This window comes from Phyllostomus hastatus, unplaced genomic scaffold (assembly GCF_019186645.2).
Source record: "Phyllostomus hastatus isolate PE091 unplaced genomic scaffold, TTU_PhHast_1.1 phas_scaffold_501, whole genome shotgun sequence".
In the NCBI taxonomy this organism is placed as follows: domain Eukaryota; kingdom Metazoa; phylum Chordata; class Mammalia; order Chiroptera; family Phyllostomidae; genus Phyllostomus; species Phyllostomus hastatus.
Genome location: NW_025334033.1, coordinates 7433522 through 7457932, shown reverse-complemented (window position 1 = coordinate 7457932; position 24411 = coordinate 7433522).

Here is a 24411-nt window from a genome sequence, read left to right as displayed (position 1 = left end):
GTAGGTTCTGGACTCACCCCAATTCTCAAACTTCAAGTCAAGTTTTCTTTTTTTCCACACTAGGCTGTTTCTTCTGCAACTGGAAAACTGAGATTATAATAACTCAGTAGAGGGCAGGATCATGTGTCTGCAAAGTTGAAATTAAGCTTCAGATACTCATCTGTTAAAATCGGCCCTGACTAGAAGACAGTTTCTTTGCAAACTTGACTAGCCCCAGGAAAAACTGTCTAGGAGTATTATGAAGTGCCTCTCCTGACAGGATGTCAGAAAAATATAATTTCTCAATCAGGACAGAGAAGAAGAAGCCTTTGCTTTCTCTGAGGTCTGGAGGCAGGAGAATGATTCCTGAGAAGGGATTTATCCACTGGGGCTTCTTTTCTCATCAGTGGAATTATGATAGGTATGGATGACCAGTTATCCACTCTTTGGTCTAGTGTAGCTGGGCATGTCTGACTTAGAAAAAAAGCCATCCTTCTGGTAAAATATCTATAATTGTAACACACTGAGGACATATTCGTGTCACAAAGGACACCATGAATCCAGAGCAGGGACCTATGCTGGAAACAGTTCATGCACCTCCTTCCTTTCTGTCTTCTAGCTGTATTATTAACTGCCTGGCTCTGGCCAGAGTGGCCCCCAGGCTGTTCCTACAGTTGTGGAGCTGGGTCATCACTGCCACTCCAGCCTACTATGTGGCAGAGAGGAACACTGCTCCTGCACACTCACCAAACTCCCCTTGTGGGTGTTGGTTTCCTTGGGAGCTTCCTGAAAGTACAGAGGTTCTATGTGGCCAGCTTTGACTGGTCGATGGCCAGGAATGGAATAGATTCTTCCCTCTTCTGTCTTTTGGACAGTCTGTTCTCAGATGGTCTCTCTGATGGTATCCTAAACAGTTAAGCAATTAACTGTGCTCACTACCAAGCAGTAGCCAGGGAGCTGATGTACATCCTCATGTTTGTTCTTTTTTATGTGCCACACTCCTCATTTCCCCCATTTCCCCCCCAAAAAGGGAGCATGTGAGGTTTTTCTTTTAGGTTCTATTTCTAGGAATCTGAGCTAAGTACACAGAAGTATGCAACAAGTTCAGATAACTGAAATAAGTTATTTGACCCCATTCACTCCAACCCAGTCTGGCTTCCACCAAAATTATACCACCAATGGTCTTCATCCCTCAAAATTTTCTTCATCTTTGATTTTTAGGGAAACAGTGAACTGTATATCCAGAAACACTTGGCCTCTGGCTCCTTTTTCAAACCATCCACCTAAAACCTGTGTGTGCAGGGCCATGAAATGCCATCTCTTCTGAGGTAGCTTATTTTATCTTTGACCACTGTAATTGTCATTACATTGTTTTTAAACTTTCATACCAAGCCAAAATTATCCTCAACCCTCTGGGAAATTCTACCCATTGGTTTAACCATGCCTTCCAGAGTTACCAAATAATTCTTTAGTTCTGTGAGGTCAGCTATTCTGAGTTCATCAAAATTTCTGGTCTCCAAAAAAAAAAATTATTCTCAATTCCTTCCTCTATTCTTAATACATTATTTTTTGAGGACTCTTAGAATTCTATTCTTAGATTTCTTGTTACAAAATGTTTCCCAAGGTGTCAAAACTTGTGTGACTCAAATCTGAATGAAATAATGGGGCCTCATGAGAGGAATGGAATTGGAAAATGACATCAAGACACTTCTTTCTTTGTTTTTTCTGGAAGGGTGAACTTCCTTAATCTGTTGCATGTGTAAATGTATGTGTAGGTGGCAAGGTAGATTGAAGGTATCCAGCAGACAATAAATAGCCTGTCCTGGCCCTTTGGTTTGAATTTGGGAGAGTAGGCTGAGTGTTAATAGTCTGTAATATAAGTTCTTTCTACAAGGATGTATTTTTTTATGTGTGTGAATCTGGTCCTTAGACAGTAGTACACACTTCAGTTCAATCTGAAGAGTTTATGGTCTTAGACATCAGAGCTGGAAGCTGATATAAACTGGAAAGAGATTAGGGTATATGCTATTTTCAAGTTCACTGTGAGTTGATCTTGACGGGAGGAAAAGCATTCTGTTTTCTCTAGTAAGAGAATAAGGAATAATGTGCTTTTTGTACTGAAGGAAGGGAAACTGTTGAATAATTCTTCCCCAAACTTGAAGATGGTGATGGGGGTACACAGGAAACAGCAGATACAGAATACCATGAGCTTGAAATCACTGCTTACACTCATTGCTTAGATACTAGCCAGTCAGGAAAATGCTGCTGCATTTTAGCACATTGGAAGACATATCTCTGAACCCCAAGCCCAGGAGGAGATGTGTATAAACACAGCAGAGGTAAAGGAGCCCTCACTCTCTGCATGGCACGTTTCCTTGATGAGTAGTCAGCAGGTCTGGTTTCCTTTAACTGCCTCCTGCCATCATAGCATATTAAAAATAAAATTACACTGACAAGCAGTGTAGAAGCAACATACCTCCCAATCAATGAGATTTGTCAGTATGGTGTTTTGCACTTTGAATAAAGGGAGTAAAGGGCAGAAAACTGTACTCGAACAATGATTAAAATAAAAAAATAATAATAAATGAATAAAGGTCTTTAATAGTTAAAACATAAGCTACAACTGATAAAAAATATGAGGGTTTAATTTAAAAAAAAAGTAAGGATCCACTGACTAAATTTGATGGTGGAAAAGTTATCATGTAACCACAAATATGAAGGAGAAGATATATTAAAAACTCTCCATTGTTTATATTCTGACACTCCTATAAGAAATGTCTCCTAAATTTCTTGGAATCAGTATTAGATCTTCCTCCATGGCTCCTATATGATTCTTAGGACCATTGCCAATAGTTTTGAAGTGTGGCCTGGCTTGACAAAGTGTAATTGTATCTGTCCTCCCTCCCCCAGCATTCCCAGCACTGAGATGGAAACTTTACTCTGGCCATCAGCTATCTCTTCCATCTTCAAATGCTCAGTTAGAAAAATCTTTGTGTGGAGACAAAAGTTGTTTATCTGAACTCATGATATTTGTTCAGAAAATGTCATCAGAGATCAGATCAAGATTGACCCTTATTTCCTAAGTCAACATGGGAATATACAAAAATCAGGGGAAGAGCTGTGGCTAGTTTAGGTTGGCTCAAATTTAACAAAATGTCCAAAGTGCAAGAATGCTGCAGCTAATATTTGAGTGACACACAGCTCTGCACTTCTACCTCTGATTTATGCCCTAATCTGATGCACTTCATCCTAGTTCTTCCTTGGTCTCTTATATCACCATAGGAACTGTGACACGTTTATTGTTATGGTAACTGAATAGGTCTCCTCTTGCTTACTTTAAGCCAATCCCTTTTTTGTCTTTCCTTCCCTCCATCTTCCTTACATGCCTCTTGGCTTTATCTCTCTTCCCAGAAGAGAATCATGCCTGGGGAATCTGCAGAAAAGTCTTATTCAATTGGAAATAAACCGAAGGATTATAGTATAGCAGTTCCAGATTCAAGAGCTGGATCTTGAGTTGAACAGAAAAGCCATGAAAACTCACTTCACTGAAGGGCTGCCCTGGGCAGTTCAGTCTGTCCTCGTTCAAAAACTCTCTACAACTATGAGCTGACAACTTTGACTGCTCCTATCATTCTACTATTGGACAACTCTGATAGTTAGGAAAGTATCTCCGATTATAGCAGAAATTAGCTTCCTTATATTTCTGACTGTTGGGACTTAATCTTCTATTTGGAGCCACACAAAAATACTCTGCTTCTAGTTTCACAAAGCAGAGAAAATATATAAAAATAGACCTTAAACAGCAACTCCCTTCCTGTCATCTTTTCCACTCCCTTCTTACCTCTTGCACACACACTCCCCACTCAAACAATCATCTATTTTTTTCTCTAAGTAAAGTAAACATATTTTTCATATGACTTGTTAAACCATGCAGCATACTGGTTGCTCACTGTAAAAATACTTGAATAAGCTTTGTTCCTATAGCAAACTTAAAAAAGAGAATGACAGTAAGAAAAAAGGTTGGGGGACTTGTGTGTAGAACAACAGATATTTTAGATATTTGGTTGAGTTTAAGGTTTAGTGCCTCCCTCCATCCTTGGCCTAATCCATCCACAGATCATAGTCACGCCCAGATACATGTGAGCTGCCCTACTTTATCTTCACCTGCTATTAGGTTGGGGACTCATGGCTTTCCCTGCCAAGACTTTGCCCTCCAAGTTGGATTTTCATTCTTGGCAGTCATTCTTCCTGGGTATGGCAGTTGAGTTCAGCTCCACTCTTCCCATAGATAACATGCTGATCTGGAGTAGAAACTTTCTTCTTTAGCTCCAAGACTGCAGGATAGAATTCACGTCTTAGGCATTGAACCAGCAAACAGTTGCTTGTTATAGGAGACTGTTCTGCGTGGCATGGGCCCAGCTCCCACTCAGGAAGACCAGTGGAAAGCGAGGTCCGATGCACAGGATCCACGCTCATGGATAGGTTATCCCATGGGGAATCAGGACTGCTTTGAGACGTGCTTTTTGCTAAAACTCCCTCACCCTGAATTGAGGCAGCAACATTTACTGCATATCTTTAAAGTAACTTCCTAAAATCTATGCTAAACTTTCCAAGGATGAGTGTAACCAGTTCAACCACTTTTCCCTTTGCATTTGCAAATATCCTCCTTCTGTGATGTGATTAGTAGCATCCTCTCCTTTGTTTTTTGTAAAAGGTAACCACCTAAAGCGAACCTCTGCATGGTAAATGAGGACCATCATGTAATGTGCCCAGAAAAGCAATAAAAGCTTGTCAAGGCAAAGGTCGGGCACTCTCCTCTTGAGAGAGTGACTGGGGCACTCTGAGGCACTCTCCCCTTGAGGGCGTGGCCCTGCCATCCCTTTTCCTTCACAAGACTTGGTAGTCTGTGTGAATTTGTCTCATCCACAATGTTGTGGGCCCCATGAGCTGGGGTCCACATCAGCTGGTCCCACTATGAGAAGATATTGGGGGACAGGGGTTGGGGGATTAAGGAAAGGGTGTTTATAAGAAAGAGAAAAATAACTCCGTATTGACCATGTACTGGTTTTATAGAGATTTATTTCAAAAAAACTCTGGTCTGTGATCTTCCTATAATTAATTCTTCTATGAAAAATCAGCATAGAGTCACAAAAAATGCTGAATTGGAAAGTAGAAAACTGTTCATGAAATTTTTAATGAGTAAATTTGCCTCTCCAGGCCTCTTTTTCCTCATCTATAGACGAGGTTATCTTTAAGGTCAGTGTAGTGCTAAGGCTGTATGATTCTAAGGTTTTAACCCAGAGGGACTGTCAGATAACAAAGTTAATTGGAAGAAAAGCTCCAGGGCCAAAGTAATTAAGTAGTAATTCCATATTAAAAAGCATTCGTTGAATATTTAACGTTAAGTAGGTATTAACTGTTAATCTTTAGCCAGGCTGGCTTCAATATTTGACATTTAAATTAAATAATCATACCACGTTTAATAATAAAGTCACTGTATGTTAAACAAATAGTACTTTGTTATTAAAACCATATGTGAGAAATTCACATGTTTTCAATAACCATCAGGTATTTATTTCATATAGAGCACAGTACATGTACTATACCATGAAAAGTGGAGAAGCTATTTATGTCCACCCCAGATGATTATTTTAAAATAAGTGTATTGTGTTTGACTTCCCTACTGATTCACCTCCCTAATGATCTGTTCACCTGTTATGTAGGTGCTGTCAGTGAGGGAGTTACGCTTCTAACGGCCTGTCTTCCTGAGTTCTTATCATGTTGTACCTGAATTGATCAAATTGAACAGTGATTGCTACAACTGCCAATCAACCTTCACTTTGCCCACATGATGCCAAGAGATTTTATTGAATTGATTGGCAGGAATGTACACATTTCTATTTTTAACACCTCCCTGGGATCATAAAAGACATTGCCTTACATGGAATGCTCCCATTTCTATTCTTTTCTCACTCTAACAAAGTTGGCAGTCACCAAATATGAAATATTAATGAGTCTTTATTGCTTCATTATACTCTATTTTCTCAAGTGCTGGTATGTGTTTTTAGTATGGATATATTGATGGTGTCTTTGCAGCCCTTGTTTATACCAATGCTATATCAGTATGTCCACTGCCTCTGGGATAACAGAAGGCAGAGAAAGGGGAAGGAATGAGTAACAAGAACAACATACCTGTGTTAATGTATTTAAGTGTGCTTTTAGCCTACTTTTGAGGTGGAGTCTGTTGGGGAAGGCTTCACATTTGTAAGAATCAGTTATCTTGTTGAAGTGCTATGCAAAGGCATATTTTAAAATCTGCTAATCATTAAAATTCTGGCAAGTGCATGAGATCAATGTACATCTTATGTTGTGTTTAACATTAGCCATGACATGCACTAGAAAAAAAAATCTGTGGAAGGGACTTCAGAGATGATCTAACCCATACCTGCATTTTAAAGATAATCAATAACCCAGAGCATTTAAAGGTCTGACCCCAAATCATATAGCTAGTTAGTAGTAGAGTTTGCAGCCAAGCCCGGGAGAAATAATTCAGTCCTTATATCACATCTTCATTTCTTCTTTCTTTTAATCAGTAAGCTGGAAGTACTTATAAATCCTGACCTTCCCAGTCTACTCCCAGATGACCCATGAGCACTTTTTTTCTATCTTATAATTGTCTCCTGTTTTATTCTATCCTTGTGATCAACTACAACTACCTAATTATGACAACTTGAACAGTGACCAGGAATTGGTTCTTCCTGGTATCTTAATTTTTGAATTTCCTTTCTGTTTTAAGAGGCCATGTCCTCTGCTTCCTTGTATTGTACTGGGGCCTGAATTTGTCATGAATGTGGTCTCACTCATTGATTCTCTGAAGTTGTACACATGAGTTATCCTGGGACCTAAAGTCATTGCTCAAACTTAGGCTGGGTCTATACAAGTTATAGATGGATCCTTTAGAACCGTTTTGGCTGCAAACAGATCAAAGTAGTCAGTAACAGTATTGACTTGGTGACTTGATTGCAGTAACTGACTCCTCTAGGCTTTTATTTATGGTATGGTTGGGTAGAACAAAGCAGAAGTTAGAGCATGTGCTAATGTGCTATACCAGAGCCTTTAAACTAACTCATAATAAGTCATAATGGCTGTGAAGACATGACAGGACTTCCTCAGAGAGAAAGGTTTCGATCAGGGGAAGAGGAATGTAAAGAATAATACTTAAATGGAATGAGAGGCATCATGAATTCTTGCCAAAAATACAACCTGGATCTTTTCAAACTTCTTGATCTACAATATTGTTAGTTTATAGAAAAAATGGAGCAAAGAAATGTGTTAACTCCATAGGCAAAATCCTGAATGTGGGGCACTCAAACACTCAATCCAGTTTCTTTAACACAAAAATGGCAAGGAAGAAAAAAAATCTCTTTTAATTAAAAGAAACAATCAATTATCATATGATCTCACATTTAAGTGGAACCTAATCAACAAAACAAACAAGCAAGCAAAATATAACCAGAGACATTAAAATTAAAAGCAAACAGACAGTAACCAGTGGGGAGGTGGAAGGGGATAATGGGGGAAAGGGTGAAAGGGTTTTTAGGAACAACTATAAAGGACACATGGACAAAAAACCAAGGTAGTGTGGGATCAGGGGAGGGAGATGAGGATGGCTGGGGTCAGTGGGAAGTGGTGGAGGGTAAATGCAGACAACTGTACTTGAACAACAGTAAAGTTTAAAAAAAGAAACAGTCACTTTGACTTAATCAAAACATCTGAAAATACAACCAAAGCAAGCCAAAGAAACTATGTGATGACCAGAGGGATTTGAACTCTGACAAAATTTTTGATGACAATCAGGAACTAATGTTAATTTTTGAGTATTTATGGTGCACTGAATGATAACTCCCACCCCCACCCCAAAGATAATGGAGCCCTAGTTTTTGGTACCTGTGAATGTGTTACCTTATATGGCAAAAGGAACATCGCAGGTGCAATTATCCTAGATTATCTGGGGAAACTCTAAATGTAATGTAAGGGCCCTTAGAAGGAGGAGGTAAGAAGATCAATGAAGAACAGCAATGTTACTGAAGCAGAGGTTGCAATGATATAGTCAGCAGCCAAGGAATGCCATTATCCTTTAGGAGCTAGAAGAGGAATGGACTCTTCCATGGAGCTTCAAAAAGGATCCGGCCCTAACAGCACACTGATTTTAGCCCCCATAAGACTCATTCTCAACTTGTCACCTTCAGAACTGTAAGAGAATAAATTATGTTGTTTGAAGCCACTGAGTGTGTAGTAATTTGTTACAGCAGCAACAGGAAGCTAATACAATGCAGTAAGTGTATTGTGGTTCTGTTTTAATTTTTTTTATCTTTTACAAGTTAATAGTACAATGTTTACAGAAGACTAAAACAATGCTACAAAATAATGCAGTGTGTATGGTTAAAATCAAATGTGGGGGGAGTGTTGATAATGCAAGATTGAAGTTGAGTTGATAATTTTGAAGATGGGAAATGGGTACATTAACATTTGTTATCTATTTTCTTTGTTTTCATAGGTTTCTCTAGTTCTGAAATTAAAAGTGCCCCCTCATGAAGATATTTTTTTCCTACTTAACAATTCTTCCTAGTGCTGAATTGCCTGGAATGGTTGTTTTGTTTTCCCTCATTCTATCATTTGCCCCCATCCTCAATATTCTTAGCAAATAATTAAGGGGGAGTTCTGGTAGACCTTCTAATGGCCTGGAAGAGCTAATGGAAGAGTAGGGTATGTAGTTGCTATAAGAGAGTCACTTCTTATTTGGAAATGCCAGCCTAGAACTTGATGATGCTGGTGGATCTTTCATGTCAATAGTTTCTCTTTTTATATAAAACTACACTAAAGAGGAAAGATAGAGGAAACTACTCTCTGTTTCCACAGTGGATTTACTTAATTCGGTATTTTTCCAATTGTATAACATATACTAGGGAAAAATAGTACCATGTCCTTTGTTTTACCTAGATAAGAATTTTGAGGCATATTTTCAGAGCAAATGTCACACTTATGTTGCTTCCTTTTACATAGGTATATAATACACAGGTTCTCAGTAATAGCTATGCATCAGAATTAATTGTAGGCTTTTGTTGTTTAGTATAATTTCTAAGGACACATCTTATACTGAAACCAGAAGCTCTGGAACAATAGGGAATGCTATTTTTTAATTAAAGAGGTGGCATAGTCAGATTTTGTTTTAGAAAGAGAATTTTGATAATAGTGTGAAAAAATGAGCTATAATGGAGAGAAACAATAGAATACCCAGTCAAAGAACTTTTGTAGTAATGGAAGTAAGAAATAATGTAGTTGTACAACTACATTACTATAAAAGTTCTATAAAAGTTCTTTGTACATTAAAAGTACAACTACATTATTTCTAGTAGGAATATAATTGGAGATGAGTATAATTGGAGATGAGAAAGAGACAGTAGATTTGAAAGAGATTTCTGAGGTAGAAATAATATCTTGGTAATTTAAATAATGTGAGGAAATTATTAGTGTAAGATGTATAGGTCAAGATAATTCTTGGGTCTGCTGTGATAACAAAGAGAAACACAGAGATGTCTTCTCTTTACCATCCCACTATTGCAAGCCTTTGAAATGTATAGAATATTCCTTTGGAGAGATGCTCATTCCTCTTTTCCTAGTAAGGTGGTGAGTGGAACAAGATTTCCTTGGTTGTATGCAATTTATATATGAAGAAGGAGAAAACAATTAGAGAGGTTTCTGGGAAGAAAGAAAAGGTGTGGAGGTATGCCCCTACCAGGTGGCTGGATCCCTTTATTCCTCTGAATTCTCATGGTGGTAATTCCAGATATACACCATTCTCCTCACATTCAGTCCTACCAGTTCACAGTCAGTGACACCTGCCTAGTTGTCAAGTGTCTGGCTGACATGGCGGTTTGCCAGCAGCTCTGTATTTTCTGGGCATGGGCACGGCTTGACCACGGTTTCTGCCATTGGGAACCATAGCCTTTGTCAAGAGGAAAACCACATGCCTGGGTCTTTTCAACTTCCTAAATAAATTACTACTCTGTGCATGAAAATTTAGAATAAAGACATGTGTATTTATTCCTATATAGTCATAGCTAAAAAACATGTCTCTAAACAGGGAGCAACTATTCACAACCTAACTAACTAGAGTTCTGGATGTTTCTGTTATCATCAAACATCCTACCTAAGTTTTCCTTCGTTTATTGCAGTCAGGCTATCTTGTCAGGAAGCAATGCTAAACCTGAAATTCATATGTACATGTGTACTGGATGCGTATTTCAACAGAAGTCTGAGTTTTGCAAGCATTTTCATAAAAATGAAGGTTCTCATGAAAGCACATGATGGTACTTAAGCTAATAATTGCCTGTCCTTCCCAATGATGACAACTCTGATAAATGATTTTGATAAAACTGAATCTTAACATAGGCTTTTTCATTTGGAGAAAAAAATACTAAAGCTGTCACTATTCATGCCAAAAACTGATCGAGTGGCTGCGAGGTGGTGATGACTCATTGTAGCTGGGCGGATACCTTGGGAGTGAAAGGAACACAGGGAAAGACTGCACGGTCATATCTTGAACCATTTCTTTTGATATTGGAGAATAACACAATGTGACATTTTGTTATCATTAGCCAGCCGGTTATTCCAGTTGTTAGTCAGAAACCCGTGTGTTGACCAGCTTGCTAAATATAGCGTTCAGTTCTTTCCACATGTGTTGGGAGAGGAAAAGTGGAGTAGGTAACAGTGTTTGTCAGATTACTTAGTTACCACTTTCTCTGCTGTGAATGAAAATTGCCTGAAACCTTCCTGGAATGCCCTTGCCTTACTTTGGAGGACAAGTGTTAACACAGAGTGTGTTTTGGGCCTTTTAACAACAGGAGAGTCTTTAGTAAACACCACGATACCAACTTGTGTTCAAAGCCGCTTATCCAATGATGCCCCTTGTTTCTTCACAAAGAGCCCCAGATGCCTCTTCATGGGAATGGTGTACACTGTAAAAGCAGGCCTGACTCAGTGTGTTTGTCACTTAGGGCCTTGTGTGCAGGTGCTTCTGTACAGTGTCCGAGGAAATCACAGTGGGATCCCCTCCAGCATTTTATGTTGGTCACTGCAAAAGCAAGCCATTCTTCACCTTTGCCTTCCTGACCCACCACTAGACAGGTTCTTCTTTTAATACCAATGATGACCTTGCCATATTTAAAAAATGAGCCATTTTTCCCATTCTAGCCCTCAAAATACTGTGAGTATAGTATAGGTGAATAGTGTAGTCATAGGCAATTACTGTTGTCCATTTCTGCATTCATCAGTTAATACTATATTGACTTCTATTGATATCAAATAATAGAATTATTCAGGTACCCAAATATAAAAATGATACTGCTTCTGCCTGTTGATGATTAAAATCCAGTTAAGTTGTTTTGTGTTGTTTATTTCTTTCCTATAACTAAATCTTTGATTAATTCATTGGAAGATGATTCATATCCACTATCCTATATCAACATGTGAATGAATTCCCAATTAAATGAAAGCAAAATTCAAGAATATGGAAATATCTAGAGTCTGGCCTCTCCTTTTAGGGCTTACTTTGAAAGTTTGATAATTGAGGAAAACCACAGCTCTCATTGTGTAATAATTGATACTGAATTGTAGGTAATATGTAATCAGCTTTTGTTGTTCTGTGACAAACATCATTACAGTCAATTTTAGAAAAAACTTAGTTCATCACATTTGGCTGTATGGGCTCACACCTAATAGTAATCCCAACCACGAAGCTCTCCATCTCCATAAGTAGTCAAAATTTTTTGACCAGTCTCTATTTTCCAGGCACTGTGCCAAGCAGCTGAAATTTATTAATCTCCAAAATTCTCATCATAACACTCTCAGGTAGGTACTGTTATTGTTTCCATTTTACAGATGAAAACATCTTAGAAAATTAAGAACTTAACCAAGTTTACATCACTAGATCCATGTGTATTTGACATTAAAAACTATGCTTGTCACCACCATGCTCTACTGCCTAATCATGTCAATAGAAAGTCACTGTCACATTAGGATGAACCATTTGAGCCCTTATATGCCTACTTAGGTGCTAAAGCAGCTCAATGCTAACTATTCTTCAGAAGGATTCAATGCAAGTGTGAGATTTTTGGTGCAGGCAACAGAAGGCATGTTGCAGTCAAGTGTTCAAGTGCCCTGGGTTTCAGAATCAACCTGGCTACACCCTATATCTTCTGCTGTTAAGCATGACTTTATTATTAAACTCTTGCCAGCCCCATCTCCTGAAAGAACTGGAGTTGGAGAAAGCAGCTAAGTTTTTGGAAGGAAGGCTGGGTTCATGCCGTGGCCTCGTGGCATTATTTGGAATGAGCACCAAGCGGGCCACTAGGTTACCTCTAACCAAACGTCGCCTATTTCAAATTCATGTGAGCAACTGGGTGCCAAGAAATTTGCTGGCCATTGTAAACTATGTTTTCACGTTTAATACTCTCAACCACTCTATCCTCACTTTAAAGAAGAGGGAATTGAGACTCTGAAGGGTAAAATGCCTTGTCCATGACCAGACTTAGACACTGGCTAAGGTGAGATATCGATTCAAAGTCTAGAACTCTTCTCAGTTCCTCATGCTGCTTCCCAGGACACAAGCACACATTTACACACCCACCTCAAGCTGAATCTCAACCCTGAACACACATCATTTTGAAGTTTATTAACCTCTCTGAATATTCAACATTTTGCTATTTTTCTTGATGAGATCTTAAAGAAAGTCTATGTGTATTCTTTCCCTTTAAGAATAAAATGTGTTTTCAGAATTTTCAGTGTCCGGAGGCCCTAAAAGTTAAAAACAACAACAACAACAACAGCAAACAACACCTTAGCAGTTTTATAGTGGCCACATTTAAGAAAATCTACCATTTCCTCTCATGGTGCTGACCCGGTCCTGGATCCCACACTCAGGGAATAACGGTCTTTGTTACTGTGTGCGCTCCATACCACGACCCGTAGACTCAGGTCTGAGCTCTGGTCTGCGGCATACTTGGGATATTTGTGAGTCAGTAGGATTTGTTTTCTGTTAAACTGCCTACCCACAAGGGAGAGGTGAGAGACAAAGAGGCCCCCACTCACTTTCCCTTTACTGGTCTGACCAGTTTAAAGTGAATAGGAGCCCAGAGAGATTTCTCACTTTCCACTTCCCACTATCAAAGCAGGCAGTGGATCCAGGGGCATGTTTGGAAATGGCAGCTGCCTGGTGCCTCCAGGGCAGCTGAGTGGGAACAGTGAAAGGAAACCCAGCCTGGGGAGACCCACGAGTGTCCCATTTCATCCTGAATTTGGACTGGGCTGTTCAAGGTCATACACAGAAGCTGAACCAGTGACCCACAATTTGATTCCTTCAGTTTAGAGATTCAGGCCTTGAAAGACTTTACATTCTCTGCTCTCTCCTTCTGCCTGGACTTCCCCAGGCACCCCCACTCTAATTTCACACAACACCCAGTCCTTTGAGCTGTAAGACCGGCTTCAGTTTCAGGAGCCTCGGGGTGCCAAGGTGAACGTGTCTTCCTTGGGGATTATTGTTCGCTTTTCTGATTAACATCTCCAGACAGTTAAAAAGAATCTCCATTTTTCATCATTAGAAATATTTTTAATCATTCCCAGCTTTGTTTTTAAATGGCAATTGGAGAGTATGCTCTTTTTTCTCTAAGTGATGATATTAATGAGATGAATAAGCTAGGTAAGGGAGAACTTTCTGGAAAGAATCACTAACAATAAAAATATTTTCTCCTTTATGAAAGCATTGCTGGCTCAAAGAACACAGGCAAGGAAAAAGAAATGCAATAACAAACTGCAAGTGGGGAAAGGTCGACTCTGAGCTCACCTTACCCTGAATCACTGCAGAGATCACTGCTAAGCACTCTGAGTAAAGAGGAACAAAGCACCGATCCATGCTTCTCTGTTGTGTGTCCTGCCTCGGTCCTCCAAGCCAGCACAGCCTTTCAACCTCGGTCCTGACTGGCAGTCTTTTACCTCTGCGCTCCCTTTGCTTTTTAAATCTTATTTTCTTAACCTGTTATTGTGTGTAACATTCTATTTTTAAATTTTTTGGATGAGATAAGAATATAAGTAAAAACATGTACTACATGTATGTGTGTGCATACAAATTATAAATTATATTTATGTAAATATAAAACAGATGAACGAATTAATCATATAGTTTTTCCCACAATTAGTGTGTCTTTTCTGTCTCTAAGTTACATTAATGCAATCGTTCTCCACCTGCCAGTAATTTAGAACACCTAGGAAGATTTCAAATATATAGTTTCACAGCCCAGACCTAAGTCGGACTACAGACATATGCGATTTTAACATGCATAGGAGTAGAAATTTCAGGTGGCTACTTCATGATCATTTATTCACATTTATCACTTACTTATTAATTAAATCACACATGAATGCATAAATTCAAGGGATATAGAGACAAAATAAACACATTTCTTCTTCTTAAATAGCTCTTTACTTTTTGACTCTATTGAGTCTTCCAAAAACATAGCTAAATTAATGTCAGTTGACCATGTAAGAAAAATTCCAAAGCTCATTCCCTTGAGAGGATTCCTTCATAGCTGATGAACATGAGGGGGACTAGCCTTGTGGGTAGTTTGCACTCGGGATTTCACACGGCCCGCGTCCCATGACTTCCTGCACAAGGATAACTCCAGCACACTCCAGTCAGCCCCACATTTCTCATTAAGTCAGGAAAAATTAATTCTCATTATATACAAATAGCCATAAAAAAATCCAGACTATAATTTTACCTTTTAAGTCTTCATCTCTGTCTGGAGGAGTCATTTTATTTAAGTGTTGACCTATTAGTTCATACTATTTCATGAGAAAAATAAAGTTTCTCTGGTTTAAAAAAAGTCTAATACCATTGATCTTCACCACGTATATAGCGTTGCATTTTGTGTGAGGGGTATTACTGAAAGTAGTAGACAAGGATGCATTTAAACATATAAGTAAATGGCAACAGTGTTAAAAATGAAAATAAGTAATCCATTACAATGCATGGATTGAGGACATGGAAACTTTTTGAAGTGACTTTATTAGTTTTTCAAAATCAGTGCAACTCTCACCCCCAGCTACCTGGGGAAGAAATTTATATAAAAGAAAAGAATTAATAGAAGCCATTTTCAATACTCTGGTATATTCAGTGCTTTTATGTAATGCTTTCATTTTAAAATCTATTTTAACACCTTGGTAAACTGTCTGGTATATGCTGTCATATACTAATAAACACAGTAGAATCTGAGGGTTAATACCCTGGTCTTAAGAGTCCACAAGTCCTGGGTTCAACTGGCTACGTCCCTTATTATTAAAAGGCCACATTACTGAGTCCTGTACAAGGCCTCCATTTCCCCATATGCAAAATTGGCAGAATGATAATATATGCCTGTAAGCTTTGTCACCTGATGGTTATTGGTGTCCAATTCCTGATGGCATTGGGCATGCCAACAGGAATGCCCAATTTAAAGTACAGTGAAAGTGAGGTGAAGAAGAAAACTTTATTTAGTGCAAAACAGCTCAATTGTGATACAGCACCACTATGAAAACAGCACGACTATCAGGTAGCCTTCTCAGGCCGCTCTCAGGCTAGACAGCTCTGTTCTGCTCTGAGAAGGTCTGCTTTGCTCTGTGTTGGTTTGCCTTGTGCTGTACTGGTCTGCTCCACTGGCTGCTCCACTCTGTGCCAGCCTACACTGATTGGCTTCACTCTATTCTTTGGTGTTTCAGCACAGCCAGAGAGATGCAGTCTTTGGTTGAAAGGGAAAGTATGCTCTCAGAGCCAGACAGGCGCTGGCTTATAAGTACAGAAGTCCCCACTCCTGGTCCCTGATTGGTCTGTCCTGATGCCAGTGAGCCAAATTCTCACAATTTGATTGGTCTAAAAGACACTGACATGCTTGGTCAGAATAGAGCTGCTCTGGTGGATCTGAGTTGTGCAGCTCCAATTGGATGGGGAAAGCCTTAGTCCTATTGGTTGAAATAGGATTCCAGGAACTCCTTTTTAAGGGTTGGCTCATATGGCAGAAATATGGTACTTTAAGGTATGTTAGTGCAGAGTTCCCTAAAGTGCAGTTTGTATGAGGGGTCCCTGTGTAGAAATGGCTGGTGGGCACTGTTTTTTAAAACTTTAGTTCAGTTAGCCACCAGAGCCCTTCTTAGTAGGTGTCTTCTTTCTCAGGGTTCACAAGGTTATTATAAGGATTGAATGATAATGTGTACAAAGCAGTGAGCACCCTGCTTGGCCCATCATGCAAGCTCAATACATTTTATCTATACTAATGTTATCATTGTTATTGCTATTGTTATTATTATTATTATTATTACATGTGGCTTGACCAATATATTATGGTGGACACCTGATAATTGGTATGTATCTGGGATTCCTCAGGAAGTTTCTCTATACCTAGCGCATATGGTGAGAACACTCATAATTGTGTAATATGTGTGTTATTTGACCTGTCTAAAGAGACTATTCAAAGAGGTCCTTAAGGTTGTTTACGAGATATGTATTAAAAACACTTAGCAGTGTACACACCACAGAAACTGTAACATCTGCCACTCAAAATACCTCAGATATGTCTACTTAGCTTTTGAAACCAGGGAAATAGCATTATATTGCTATCCAAAGAGATATTGGGGAAATGTCATAAGGTGTAGGTATATTTTGTTTCCCCTCTATTCTTTGATAATCTTAATTTCTTGCTTTCACAAGAAGCCATGTAATCTAATTAAGCCAACTGCTGTTGCAAATGACAGCAGCTAATTTCTTTTTTTCCAGGAGGAAATAGCATATAGTTTCTCTCATCACTGCCTTATTACTTGAGACAGTTGGAAGATTAATGAATGTGTTATTTTCTGTAATAACATTTCTATTCTGCAGAAATACCTAGCTCACCCCCTGTTAAAGATTTACATGCCACTTCTTCATCCAAGCACTCTATAAACTCCTTGTCTTAGTGAAATGGTGGTGATTAGGGAATACAGATTCATCGATAACTGAAGTTCAAGGACAAAAATCAGGGAAGTTAATGCAAAACACTAAATAATCCAATGATATTGCAAGCTATAATCAATCTCTGCTGATACATACAGCAATCCTGTTGAAATAACTGTCATATTAGTTGAGAAGAATAAATGTCCCCTAGTTTAAGTAATAGGTAATGGTGAAAGGAGAAGAATAAAAGAAAAAACTAAGAGAACTCATATAATTTTGAGAGGAGTTGGACAAATTCTAAAATATGGAGTAAAACCCATAATGATTAAACTACCAACTAACAAATTCACTAAAATGTCAACTTAAATAAATGAGATGTCATCATATAATTTGGGATCACAAGGTTTATAGGCTCATGATATCAGCTTTGATTTTAGTCCTTCTAGAATTCCAGACAAGCATGGGACAGAAGACTCAAGGGCATTATCCGTGGCATGAATGTTGTCATGCAGGAGTATTTTTAAATAGAAGAAAAGGGTATAAAGGGAGTAAATGTTGATGGAAGTCTTGATTTGGGGTGGTGAACACACAGTACAGTGTACAGATGATATAATATAGAATTGTACACCTGACACCTATATAATGTTATCAACCAATGTCATCCCAATAAATTCCATAAAAATTTGAAAAAGCCTGTGCATTTTATATATCCATGTATAAAAGGCATGACTGCAAAAGAAGGAAGGGGTTTTCAGATTCCCAGCAAACATCAAGGTCTCTTCCATTTTTATAAAGTGACATTCTGTAGGTCATATTTTAAATTTATTTTTTATTTTGAGCCACTTTAATAAGGTATAATTGACATACAAGAAGCTGTTCATGTCTAATGTATACAACTTAATCAATTTTGAAATAAGTATACACCCAGGAAACTATCACCACAATCTATGTCATAAACATATCCATTTCTCTCATTCTCTTCACTATTAGTAATTTTTTGTGAGAAGAACACAACATAAGACCTACTCTCTCAGCAAATTTTGAGGTAACACAGTATTGATAAACTATAGGCACTAAGTTGTACAGTAGATCTCTAAGACTTGCTCATATAAATCTCATCTTTTAAATGTTGACTGCACTAATATATTTAGTTAACTTGTCTTGAGTTATCATATTGTGTTAAAACTTAATAGCCTAGGGAATATAGAAGTAAGCTCTTTGATTTTTAAATCCACCCTAAATCCCTATCCTAATCATTGTCTTCCTCAACCCCTTCCTGATTTAACCAAACTCTTAGCATGATACAAAGGTACTGTTGAGGTGTGCCTTGTCCCCTCCTGTGAAGGTCATTTGCTATCTCTGCTGTCTTGTCCCATCATTGTCCACGTGTCTGTGGTCTGAGCTTCTTTTCTAAACTTCACCACTTCTGCTTGCCAATGACTCCCCTTTCCACCTCTCTTCACTTTCCTTCCTGTGGTATATTCATCCTCCCTCCCCATTTCCTAACACTGCCCTCTTGCTTTTGTGCTCGTGCTGCATGGATTTTGTAGCCAACACCTGTTATTAGCAGTTTGGTACTTTTCTTTTTCCTTTGTGGTTAGTAAAATAAGCAATAACGTCATCTTATTTTGTTTCTAATATTTGGCTCATAAACTATTTTTGTTGTAAGAGCTGATCAGTGGCTTTAAATAAAATTGTTTTAAAACCTCAGGATTTGTTGAGGTTACCAGAAATTAGTGTGAGTCATTACATGTAACCAAGAAGAACAATATCAAATTATGTATTAACATTCCCATGTTGCCTTGACTGGTGTGGTTCAGTTGGTTGGGCATCATCCAGCAAGGTGAAAGGTTGCCGGTTCAATTGCTGGTCATGGCATATGCCTGGGTTGCAGGTTTGGTCTTGGGGTGGAGTGCATGGGAGAAGCAACCAATTGATGTTTTTCTCTGGCATCCATGTTTCACCCCTGTCTCTTTCTCCTTCCCTCCTCCTCTCTAAAAATAAATAAAATCTTTGAAAAAATCTCATATTATTTTTAATACTGTGGAAAATATTACTTGGTTTCCATATAACAAAGAGTATAATTCCTGTTAGGGTTTCCTAATACCCAATATAGGCATTTTAGAGAGATCAGTAAGTGCTTTCTTTCCTTATACCTCATCACACACACACACACTCACACACACACTCACACACACACACACGCACACATATACCCTTGAATGCAGAGACACAGAAGGATAGAGTAGAGAGAAAAAATAACAATTGAGAAACTATCTCTTAGGATGCAAAGTAGAGATTCAGCGGATACATTACTCGATTGCGAATTATTTCTCACACAAAAATATGTCTTTTAGGATGATTAGAATTCATTTATAAAATTCCTCACCCACTTGTGTGTAATAACTGCAGGCTGCCCCACTGCTTTCCTAATAATTATTTTCATATGTCCCCTTAGTTTTTATGGAGTCTTGCTGTTAGATCTTCATTTTCTTTGTTCTCATGGTTCTCTGGAGATTTCCATTATAATGTTTGGTTCTATAACTATTCTCCAACAAATTAGTAAGCTATTAGATATCATGTATGTATATGTCTATGGACTGGGTATAATGGATTCTTTTTAACGTCTTGTATCTGTTTTGTCTTGAAAAGAGTTACAATCCTTTTGAAGGCTTTTTAAATACTCAGACATCTAATCTACTTTGAAAGGCCATTAGGACCAAAGACAAATAGAAAGTTTATACTGTAAAATGACACATGTATGCTTAGTAAAAACAAAGCAAAACATTAATTGGTAGAGCGAATGCCAGGTGAATCTCTGTCTATTCAGCATTGTCTCTGCTCATGTAAAACCATTAGCTTTTATAGTATTTGTTCAATGAAGACTCTTTACAATAGCCTAAAATAAACATCTAGGCCACTTTAGAAACATAGTTGCCTAGAAAAGAATATAATATTCCAGAGAAAAAGTTTTAAAGAAGAGATTTGTGATGCTCTAAATTTTAAAATTTGACTATATTGGTTATTTAATACCATTATTTGATTAGATGTAGCTATTTGGAAAGTATGTACCTATTTAAATGTTTAGTAAAATAAATTAGACTTCAACAATCATGGTTTGAAGAAAATGCAAAATCAGTATTTCCAATTAACTTATCCATGTATATTTTTCACTTTCAGATCCTTTCCAAACATGGCAAAAGCATTACCTGGGGAGATCTTAAAAATACAGATCCCCAGTAGTCTACTGTACTAACTCTGAACCTTTAGGTGGGCCCTGAACATATCAATTTTAACATTGCTAGAGAGAATTCTTGTGGAACCATCTAAACACCAACACCAAGTGTTCAGGAATTAATGAGTGGATCCTTAAGGACATGTGCTGAAATGTTAGAAAGAAAAGCCAGAATGGCTTTTCTATCCATATGCTCCTCCCTCACACCCCCAGCTGTCCCCCACTCACACACACACACACACACACACACACACACACACACACACCCCATACAGAATACATAAATCTGTGTGATGACAGTGTGTGCCTGAAGGGACAGAAGCTGAACTAAACTGGAACACTGTGTCTGATCAACTCCAATTACAGAAATAGCGGTGTATAAATATCCCATCCCAAATGTGTTTGACCCTCCAAAGCTTGGTTTGCTTTTCCAATTCAAGTCCTCAAAGGACACTGTGCATAGGTGAGTTTGCTTTTTTTCAGAGTGCCTGGCCTTTGGGCTCAATAAGGGTCTTTCTGTCCTTGGGGCATTTCCAGGGCCTGGCTCCTCCAACCGTGTTTCAGTCACCTCCACTGCTTAACCTCCCCTCTCATTCTTTAGGGCCATCCCAGGATCTGGGACTGAAAGGCACCCATTCCACTCAGGCGCAGTACCTGTTTGCAGACCTCTCCAGAAAGCAATCTCTATTAACACTTCAGCTGGAATTCCAGAAACAGTGCGAGTGAGGCTAGGCTATGTAGTCTTTTTAATGAGCTGACTTACGTGCTTCTTTTTCTCATAGTCAATTTTAAAAAACAAACTGCTACTTCAACTTGACATTAGATTTGGTATAAATGGGAGAAAGATGAACAAGAAAGCAACAAACTACAGTTAGCTTGGAGATTTTCCCCTCTTTGGACCTTGAGAGCTTATCTAGAGGTTCTAGCAGGGAAGTGAAGCTGCTTGTACACCCTTGACTGAAGACTGGTCCTCTCCTCTAGTTGGGAAGGTCGTCCTCTTCAATTGAGAGCACAACTTCAGGAGGGATGTACATGGATCAGTGGGGGAGGAAGGGGACACCCATCTAGCCAGCCAGATCAGCCAAATCAACCCTGGTGATCAATGGGGTGACAGATGTCACAGCCAGATCACCCTTACATCGTAGATTCTCCCCTCTTTGGTTTTCACTGGTTAAGCACAGTTTCCAAAAAGCTTTTATAGGCCTGCCCACCCAGTTTACAGCTTTCACCCTGTGTTGTCTTTCCCTCCCGTTCAGGTACTCCAAACCTCACTGAGTTTTGTCTCCAGGGTCTTTGTTCACTACAGAACATACATTGTTAATTGAAACATTTTAGTCCAGAGTCACATTTGCATTTGCTTAGATGCAAACATGTTAGTGGCGGCTCAATTTAACCCACATGATTGAGAAAAGGAGGCTATGAAGGGTAGGCAGTGAGGCATGTTGCCTGGGCAAAAAAGGGCTGCTCCAGGTTAAGCAGCTCGTGCCTGTGGGCCCGTGGATAAGCTGGCTCACAGCTGCTCTGCTGGCCACTCAAAGGGGATAGGACCTCTCTTCATTTGGCCTAGTTGAAGGTAAACTAATAGCTGAACTCTTAAGGCTGGCTGTATCACTTTGGACAAATTGGATCTCACCTCTGTTTTCTCATTTTAAACCCACGGGAACAGTTTAAATTAGCCATGCAGCCAGTTTTAGGCCCCCTAACTACAAAAGTAATTCTTGCATTTAATATATATTCTGTATCCTAATTTATAGAAGAACAACCATTATGTTACAATTTATGAGGGGGCTGGGGCTAAAACACAAGCTCGGGGTTCTACTCACATCATCTCATAACTCTAACTTGAGGGAATTTGTTCTTCATAATAGCTCAACTAACATAACAAAATTTAGGTCTGTGGTACTGAGGATTTCTCTATAATTAAAATTTTAAACCTGTTTCTAAATGTTTCTAACCTTTGGGAAGAAAAAGGAAGTACTTAGTTATACATATGAGCTATTTGGTTGTGTGTGAATGCAAAGAAACCCGTGTCCCTAATATTCTAAATTCCCTCCCTCCCTCCCTTCCTTCCTCCCTTGATCTTCACCCAAGAATACATTTTATTGATTTTTGAGAGAAGCAGAAGGGAAAGAGAGAGAGAAACATTGATCTGTTGCCTCCTATAGGCATCCCAACTGGGATCGAACTCACAACCCAGGTATGTGCCCTGGCTGGGAATTAAATCTACAACCTTTTGGTGTAGGGAACAACACTCTAACCAACTGAGCCACCTGGCCAGGACTAATTTACTTTAAAAATTAATTATGTCAAAGCAGTAGGTATATGTAGACACCAGTATCATTCCATTTCAAAGTACGTGTTCTGTGTATGAACCTGAATATACACAATCCTGCTTACCCGTGCAAAGAATTCCTCCATTTCTCAATCCACTTGTGTTTGAATAATTCAGCATTCCTTTCCATTGAGTTTTGTCAACAGTCAACATGTCAGATGCTATTCATCTCTCTAGTGATCTCATGTGAAATCCCACATAACACTTCCTTTTTTGTGACCCTCATCCTGGAAATGGTCCACACATTAACTACTGGTACATCTTCCCATAGTATTCATAATGCATTAGGCCCAGCCGTGGACAGGCATTTAATTATAGACCAACCATCTGTTTAATATAAACTGCATCTGCCAGCAGCTTCTATGACAGTCTGAGAAATGATTTTTCCAAAGGAAAATGAGAATTGCTCATCAAATGGAAGCAGGGAAAAGACTTTCTTGAATCTTTCCCACTTTGACACCTTCAGGTCTTCAAAGGGCAAGTTCATGCTTGAAAAATAACATGAGTGTTATTTGACTTCACAATTTAGAGAGAGTTCAATGTTCCTTGGAAATTTAAATCAGTCTGGTATGAATTATTCATGCTTTTTTCATACAAGCTTAGGCTTCAAAGACATTAGGCTAAACAAATGACCTAAGGGATAAGAACTGACAAAAATGTGGGCATGTTTCTCACATAGTACAAATATATGGTTATAATTTTATAGTGTGGAATGACCATCATAATGGTAAGAAAGCAAAAGTACTAAAGAGCCTGACAGTGGGGGTTGATCATTCTTCTTTCCTCATGACACTGGCAAGTTGGCTCTTACCTACTTCCAGGATCTTTTAGGATTGCTGCCATGTCACGACTCTCCTGGAGACAGCAGCCCCGGCCACTGTGTTTAGTGTTTTTCAGCCTCAGGATACAGCCAAGACTAATTAGAACAGGGGTGAACCAGGCCAACACTTTACAATATCGTTGATGTAGAAAGTGAGCAGCCCTCATCAGCTGCTGTGCAAATTACAAATCACTCTACTCCTTTTATTCTATGCACGTCTCCCTCATGGTACTTTGTATGCCTGAAATCAGGATGTCACACTGTCTGCATATGTATTTAGTGTGATTATACTTCCTTCTCCCCCTACTAATGATGGTACATCATACAATAGAATCGATGACATCTTTGAACCAGGGTGATACGGTGACTAGGGGTGCGGACTGAAGCCTAAAGGACACAAGGAGTCCTTTGGGATGGTCAGGTCCACAGTGGAGCATAAGCCAAAGCTATCAGCCTGCAGAAGGTATGAGTAAACAGAGGAAGTGGCCAGTGTAGAAAAAAAGAGTGAAAGAAATAGGCACAGAGATACTGGCTATGTGGGCCATAGAGAGAATGGCGGGAATAATAGCAGGTCATCAAGTCCTCACAAGCAGTGCCTGGTCTTGAAGCTCCTCCAGTGGATTTTTGACACAAATAATCTGACAAGAACAAGGGAAAAGGTAAACCTAACTAAGACTCTTGCTTCTGAGCAAGATTTCTGTGACTCCCATTCTAAAAAGGTTATCTTTGAGAATGATAGGTTCGTATGCCCAGCGTAGCATCTCATTACAAAAAGTAATTGAAAGCTTGTGGTTCTCTTAGTATTTTGATTGATAAAAAGAGCGTAAAGTTGAAGTTCACATTCACATTTAGTCCCAGTGAAAAAAGCAAAAAACTAAATGTGAAAGAGTGGTCCCCTCTGTTGTGGTTGACCAGTGTGAGGTTGGAAGACGGACTTTCAGGTCTGCTAACACATATGATGACAGAATCTTTTGGCCCTAATGAGCTCTGTGATTGATAACTCCCTTCCTATCATGGAGTGCTATGGC